Source organism: Cupressus sempervirens, chromosome 7 (genome assembly GCF_028749045.1).
Source record: "Cupressus sempervirens isolate cs-2001-9-10 chromosome 7, ASM2874904v1, whole genome shotgun sequence".
Lineage (NCBI taxonomy): Eukaryota > Viridiplantae > Streptophyta > Pinopsida > Cupressales > Cupressaceae > Cupressus > Cupressus sempervirens.
The window spans coordinates 876,696,012-876,704,656 of record NC_143124.1 but is presented as its reverse complement, the minus strand read 5'-3'; the positions used below and the strand labels follow the sequence as shown (position 1 = coordinate 876,704,656).

The 8,645-nt window shown below is 32.5% G+C and overlaps 2 pseudogenes; both read left to right on the top strand.

Annotated features, from left to right (window-relative positions):
• The first annotated feature begins 1,453 nt into the window (after positions 1–1,453).
• Positions 1,454–3,111, top strand: LOC149550257 (glutamate receptor 3.1 pseudogene; annotated as a pseudogene).
• A 2,706-nt stretch (positions 3,112–5,817) lies between these two features.
• LOC149550256 (ATP-dependent zinc metalloprotease FTSH 2, chloroplastic-like) lies at positions 5,818–8,121 on the top strand (annotated as a pseudogene).
• The last annotated feature ends 524 nt before the right edge of the window (positions 8,122–8,645 follow it).

Genomic DNA, 8,645 nt, shown 5'->3' with positions numbered 1-8,645 from the left:
TGATTTACTTTTCATTTGACCAATTTACCTATCTCATTTGGTGCACTAGATTCTTGGGTATGGCTTTCATATTCTTGGCATAGGCATGCAACCACGAATTTATAGCCTTCTTTCAAGGCAATTTTTTAATCTTCATCTGTGGGCTCTCCATTGAATTTTGTGCCCTATATTTTTCGCTTAATATCATCAATTTTGCATGTATGATTTGATTAAAAAAAATTGTTTGCAACATTATATAAATTTTTTTAATATGAAATTCCATTGTTGCTACTTACAAGTTGAGAATGAAGATTCACATAGCCACCAGAGCCAAGTTTGTGTTGGCCAACCTTTTGTAGTCTCACTTCTGTAGCTTTTGACATGTCCTATAGTCTATGAAAAGTTTGAAATAGGTTAGATTATATATGTACAAAGATCACTAATTAGTGCATGATTACATTCTACTTAATACTATCACAACATACCTTCTTTTGCCCTTTTCTGGTTCAATTCATTTACCATGTAGCCTTTTCTATTTTGCATCTTCTATTATTTCATTCCACTCCGTCATTGGAATCATAGGAGGATGCTCATACTTTGGGTTATCTTGTATACCCCTTCTATATTGGTCCCTCACAATCTTTATATGTTTGGATGCTCTTTTGAGAAGTAGGGCACTGTCAAAAATGTTTTTTCCAAAGAGGTCCTCAAAAGATGTAATTAGCTAATTTTTAAATTTAGGACCCTATTCACTCTGCATTTTAAAAAAAATTCTTAGATCAATAACCTTAATATAGTACAATAAATGGAAGAAAATAAAAATATTGTAGCAATGATATGAAACTACGTACCTTTTATGTATGGTGGGTCCAAATAACTTCAATGTCATTTCAAAAAGATGATCATAGAAAACATCATTTCCTACAAAAACATCATGGGATTATCAGTCCAAAATGAGTTATGTAGAAGTAAACTATGATTACACTATAAATAATAACAATTTTAAAGCACCTGGAAGCTTTGGTAATTTTAACGGGAACATAGTTTTCTTGTTCAACAACATTGTCCCCACAAATGAACCAGTACTAGTCACATGGGCTACTCTAGGAAATGGTTCAACTTCACTAGTAGTGTTCTATGTTGTTCTATCAATTGTAGTTGTATCTATTAGTGCACAAAATAAGTCCATGAGTACAAAATCCACCCAACAAAAAAATAATGCATGATTAGTAGATAACAAAATATAACAAAACAAGGTTTTACCAGTTGTACTTGGTATATTCAAAGATGTATACAAGCTCCTTGTTGCCGACAATGTAGTTGACAATATCAGAGCGGTGACTGAAGGAGGCATCCACACTTCATCATGAGCTGAAGAATACATTGTTAGCAAAGACATTTGCAATGGATAAAAAGTTCAAATGGGATGCTAGCTAGAAGCATTTGAAAATCAAAGTTAAGTGTTATAATATTGATGAAAATAAACAATGTTGCACTAGTAGGGCTACAATCTTCTATTATTGTTCATATTGTTTCACATGTAGCCAGTGAACTTCATGTATTGATTCTTTCATTTGAAGCAACATATCCAACTCTCTCATCATATCAGTAAAAAATGATTGGTTTCTATGGGAGAAATGGATAACTTCTTAGTGTGGTTGCATATGCAAATGATATGTATGGAATGATGGTAGTTGCAACTATGATTAGTTTCTATGGTTAGAAAGATATTATGGTTGCATACATAGATGATGATTATGGAAGAAACAAAGTACCTTCTTTGAACGATGTGCTAGCAAATGTTAATGCTAAGATTTTTAACAAAATACCATTTCCTCCTAGAGTCAGTAAAAATGATATTGAAAGTGTGTTGGTGTAGTTAGCTTTGATGGAGTCAAGGGTATTTGTTGTGCATATGAATCTAGACACAGGTACTGATCTATTATCTGAGGTACTATACTTTGGAATGTTGAACAATACCTATGTCTGGATAGCCACAGATTGGCTCTCTTCCCTTCTGACTTTGATGGAATTGACTATGAAACCATGAATTCACTCCAAGGAGTCCTTGCTATATGCAGGCATATTTCAATTTCATATCTGGAGCATGCTTTTAGAGTAAGGTGGAACAATCTTTACAAAACTAAGACAATTGATTTCCACTTGAATGCATTTGGACTATATGCTTATGATGCAATCTAGACAATTGCCCATTCAATTGATAATTTCTTGAGGAAAAGAGGAAATTTTCATTTTACAAGTTATCCTCAACTCTCCAATTTAAGTGCAAATGAAATAGAATTAGCATAGTTAAAGGTGTTTGTATGAGGATCATAGTGGCAAAATATATTGCTACAAACAAATTTCACTAGCTTAACTGGTTCTTGTAAAATTTGATAAAATTGGAAAATTGCTTGGTTCTACTTTTCAAATCATCAATATAGTTGGAACAAGATTTTGCAAGGTAAGTTATTGGGCAAATCAGTTTGAATTGTCTATTATTCCTGCAAAGATTAGAGTTGCCAAGTCACACATCCAACAAACTGTGGGTCAGAAAATGATTGATATAGTATGGCCAAGTCAAGAAAAACTAATACCACATGGGTGGGTATTTCCTAATAATGACAAGCATCTTTTGATTGCTATGCCTAGAAAGGTTGGATTTCAAGAGCTTGAGCATACAGTGGAAGGTAAAACCAACATGATGAAGGGCTTCATTATTGATGTGTTTTTTGTTGTAGTGGCCCTTTTACCTTATGCCATTCTATAAAAATTTGAACCTTTTGGAAATGGGAAATCAAACCCCAATTATGATGATCTTGTGCAAAAGGTTGCCTCAAAGGTTGGTATGCAGAACTGTTCTTAAATCTGCTACTATACTTCAATATAATCATCTATAGGTTATAGCTCTCATATAATTCTCACATTGCATACTAGGGTTATCTTTGTATAATTGCAATAGTGCAAATGTTTGATGCAGGAATATGGTGTGCAACTACAATATTCTTTCTTCTCATAGGAGTTTTTTTATGGACTTTGGAGCATAAATTAAACTGTGATTTTCAAGGACGTCCAAAGGAGCAAGCCACATTGTTAGCAAAGAAATTTGCAATGGATAAAGATCAAAGTTAAGTGTTATAATGTTGTAAAGAGAAAGTGTTATTTACATGAAGGTTGTGTGCTAAAACCCTCACCATATTGATCACACGATCTCACAGGTGTCACAAAATCCTGTAAGAAGAACACATAATATTTTAGATCATGATCCATAAGATACTATAAATATAAACATCTATTGAACTTTTATGATTGCTTAAGATTAATTATTGCTTACCTTCAAGAATTGACTCTAAGTATCAATTCTTCTTTTAGTGCCTCTATCTCCTCAGTTATGTTTCAGTCAAGGACAAGGTTAAGAATGTCATCACTATTTTTTTATAAGTTTATGGGCTATGAAGACAGGGTCAGCACTACACACGATGTCATCTATAAATGACATCTAAGTTTCAGATTGCATTTGATCTACTGTCATTTTTGCTTTTCCCTATCAATAAGTATCAAGTTGTGAAATCAATATTAGTAAAAATCCACCAAAATAACTCCAAAGCCATAAATAAAAGAACATAACAATATGAAATAGTTTCTATATAATTTGTACAATTACACTAATTAAGGTTTACCTTAGCTGAAGAAGGTGTGTGAGTTGGTACATCCCCACCTATGCCTTGTGGTGTATCCATGTCGCCCTGTGAAAAAGATTAGTAATTCTTAGCAATCAGTAGTGAAATGAAAGTATTAGACTTACCAAAAAAAATTAATAAATCATGACCCCATCATACTCAACATTGATCATATGTCGACATACATTTCATTGATCATCATCTTCATCCATGTCATCATCATCATCCCCATCATCATACTTTTGAATAGTAATGGCATGCTCACATTGAAGATGACAAAAATGGCATGCCTTAGCACATGTGACATTGATACATTGGATAAAACATTCATTTCCTTCAAGTTCACCAACAACACTATAGTAGAGAGAAGAGTTGTTTGGGAGCCTTGGTATAGGGGCTCATATGCCTTCTCAAGTATAAGTATATCAAGACCAACTTCATCATCATTATTAGATGTGCTAGTACCATCATCATGATCATCTTCATTTGTTGCACCAATACCATCTTCTTCAATCATGTCCTCTAGTACATTATCATCTTCTTCCATGGGAGTGTTATCTTTAGCTTGGATATTCACACCTCCATGTTCCTCCAGATGGAAGTCCACATTCACCAATCGCCGAAAATTGTGGCCCCCTTCAACATGACCATATTGCCTACAATGACTTTGGGTTGTTATGATTAAAATTATTTGATTCTTTAAGCCCTTACACTTTTTTCAAGGACAATTAAATTTATCAACTTTTCTTTGGAACTGAGACCACACTCTAGCAATTGTCTTGTTATTTTGTTTTGGGTTCATATTGCCAAGCGTGGTCTTTCAACATAAAAAAATATATCTGCAAAATTATTGGACATGTTGTACTTAATGTTCATATCTGCACATATGGTTTTGAAAGAAATTTTTGGTATAATTAATGTGTATATCTACAAAAATATTGGACATGTTTTACTTAATGTTTATATTTGTACATATGGTTTTGAAACAAAAATTTGGTCTAATTAATGTGTATATCTACAAAAATATTAGACATGTTGTACTTAATGTTTATATTTGCACATATGGTTTTGAAAGAAAAATTTGGTCACCTTGCTCAAATTCACCCATATTATAATCAATGAAAAGTTGTCCGCTTACAATACTCTTTGTTAATTGTACAATGTAAAATTCTCATTATACAATATTTAATCACCAAGCTCATCACCTTGGTATTTAATTATTCACCTATAGTAAGTTTACAATCAACATGGTACATAGGAGATCTCATTACAAAATAGTGGTCCTCTACGAATCATTATGCCCATGAGGAGTACTTGAGCTCACTCGTGGAGAACATGTTATCCCAACATTATAATCAAAGTGTTTTATCTCTTAGCTCCTCAAGTAGTACTGCAAAATCTAATTTTTTTGATTTTTACTCTAGTTCACATCTATGATAAATTCTCATGGATAGTTATTGAAACTATACCTCTCCATGTTGAAATCAAATTTCAAAGATTCACCAATGTTGCTTCTCACTAAATCCTACATTCATATCACCCTAAGCTTTCCTTTTTGGTGAAAATTAAGAGAAAAAAAAAATAGTAATAAATGCAACCTTGTACCTTGAACATATTAAAAATTTTAGATGAATTGATTATACATGTTTAAGATATAAATAAAGCTAACCCTAGAGTGCCCCTAGATTTTATGAGAAAGTTGGCTCTATAGTATTTTTTAGTTATATTCACTTTTAGGATGACATAGTGATGAAAGCTAACCAATTATTGGTAATTTTAAAATATAAAATTTTATTATTTATGGTTAAAGATTTATTGTTAAAGAAATTGGCAAGGAAGCAAGGACAAAAGTACACTTCTAGTTTTAAATTTCCATTGTGAGTTGTTGAATTGAATAAGTACCAAAAGAGAGAGAATGACAATGTGCAAAAAATAGAAGGTCCCAGGTCCAAATGTTAGAAGAAGCCAAATATTTCATTACAAGTATCACCTCCCAAAATCCAATCACAAAAGAAAAAAGAAAGAATTTGTAGCAATGTAAGATGGAGAAGCAAAAGAGTTGGACAAGGTTCCAATAAATGCAAAATTGTTAAATCTATGGAATTCTTATATTTTGGATGTACAAAAATCCAAAGTGGGATAGCATATACTTGTAGACATGGGAGGTGTGGACCAAAATGAAGAAGGGAAAAAATGCTATATGTTGAAGGCAATATGCAAGGGGATAAAAGAAAACTTGGCAAAAATACCTGCAATGTGAAAAATCATAATAGATGCTAGAGTTAGAAAAGAAGCAAGGATAAAATGTGGCACAAACCATATCTAAGATAAATGTAGGAACCAAACTAGTGTATTGACATTTCTTGTAAACTTAGATGAAGAACAATAGAGTCCCTTGATAATTTTTGGGTAAAATATGCCTAGAGAATAAATGCAATCTAAGAAGAAATATCATGAGAGATTTTAATGACCCCCATTGGTTTGATGCTAGGATGATGATTATGAGCTCATTTAATATCAAGTTAATACAAATAATCTAAAAAATGTCACAATAATACTTAGCCTACCAAATGAATGTCTTCCATTAAAAATGGACTTGTTGCCTTAACTTTACATAGTTTTACTATGACCATCTATCTCCTTTTCAATCCAACTACATCTTGGAAGCTTTTTAATTTATCAAATTTCAAACTCTTTAGCATTGGATCACATGATTTACCCACTTCTGCAAAGATGTTTGAAAGAAGAAGATTGGTCACATGATTCTTAAGATCCAAATTAAAAAATAATGTTGATGAAACACTCGTGAGCCTATTTTCATATAATTATAGGCAGCAAGAAAGAAAATGCACAGACCCACCCTAGGTTTTAACTCACATCTTGGTAACAAAAAATATATGGATGTCCTCAAGATGAAATGAAGAATTTACATTTTTCTATCCAGATGATAATTTTCTAGAAAGATGGGATTCCTTAAAAAATGTAGTTGTTCCAATGACATTCAATACTATCAAAATAGATGAGAAGCTAGAGATGATGATGCTAATGCTAAAAATCATCCACATATCACTTACAGGTTATTGTTGATGATCTTGATATAAATGTTCACAAAGCCATTCTTAAGGTTCATACAAGAAACACGAAGTTGGGAAAAGATGTCTTACTTGATGTTGTTGCCATGAGAACACCCAGGTTTAGTGGTGTTGATCTTGCACACCTCTTGAATGAAGCAACAATTCTTGCTAGAAGATGAGGCAAACAATACTTATCAAGTAAGGAAATAGATGATGCAATAGACAGGTTTGTGGCTAGTATTGAGGGCACATCAATGACTAATGGAAAGAGTAAGAGTTTGGTGGCTTACCATGGTGTTGGACATGTAATTTGTGTGTAAGTACACAAAACTAAACATCTATTGGTACTTTATTGTATGCTTTTATGTAGACCCTTCACATATGTATGGACCACAAGTTGGAAGTCTGATTTGTAATAATATATGATATCAATGTGTGTTTCAAAGGCAACTAAATCTTAATTTGGTAACTATTAAAAGGTAAACATGATAACCCCTAGACATGATCTAGTTCAAAAATTTAATCTTGTACCTTGAGGACAAGCATGTGGTCTTACATGGTTTTTGCCTAGAGATGACCTGAGTCTTATTAGGAAGCAACAACTCTTTGCATAGATTATGGGGGCTCTTGGTGGTAGAGCTGCAAAAGAAGTCATATTTGGTGAACTTGAGGTCACATTAAGTGCAACCAATGACTTGCAAGAGGCAACACAAATAGCAAAACAAGTATTTTTCTCTAAGTGGAGATTGTAAAGCATTTCCCAAATGCACATACAATATGGAGCTGAATTATGTTAATCATTAATTATAAAACTATTTTTTTTAAAACTATGAAATTATATCTATCCATCCATCCATCTATCTATCTATCTATCTATCTATGTATTATAAAAATTATATCTATCTATCTATATGTATATACGTATATATGCAACTTCTAAATATTTCATTTCTCGTTGTGTTATTATTAGGATTTTTTTTCTCATTTCTCATTTCTGGTAACATAGGTCAACTCTATTTTTAGCCTTGCTAATTGAAAATTTCTACAAGTGAGGTATCAAATCGAAAACTTAGTATTTTTTTTGTAACTTGTAGATGGTTACGAGGTTTGGAATGTCTCAAATTGGTCCATGGGCTCTATTGGACCTTATAGTCCAAAGTGGTGATATTGTTTTATGCATGATGACAAATAATTCCATGTCAGAGAAGCTAGCAAAAGACATAGAAAGAGAAATGAGAGGCATTTTAGATAATGCATATGAGGTGGCTAAGAGTCACATCAAGAGTAACTAGGTAGCAATGGATAATATTGTGGAGATCTTATTAGAAAAAGAGACACTTTCAGGGGATGAGTTCAAGGCCATCCTATCTGATTTTACAGAGATCTGAGTCAGCAACAAGGATGTACAGGATGCTCCTCAACTAGCACCAAATTGATAGATATAGCTATGAAGATGCTAAGAATATAGTCTAAAGTTATAAAATGAAATGGGATGCAAGAACCCTTGCATTTTTTGGATATGTTGAGAGATTTTGTCTCTTGTTAGACACGTGTGCCATTATGTATAGTATGTATAGAGTTTGTTACAATAAAAACATAAATGTTATTATATATGATTTGCAGAGATCTGTGACTCTATAATAAGTAATGAAGTACAAATATAATCCATGAAACACTCTAGCATTCCATGTATCTTATTTATTTAGCTACTTTTCTTCTCAAAGTTGGGGCTTTTCCTAGCTCATAACACAACTTAGATTTCTTACAGGCATGAGACTAGGAAAACTTAGGTTTAAAGTTGTATTTATTTGAGTATTATGTGGTCATTTAATTGAATCTCTAGACCATTTGTTATCTATTATCCCATTTTGTTTTGGTTATAGTTATTGATGATATAGAATGATGGGTTGAT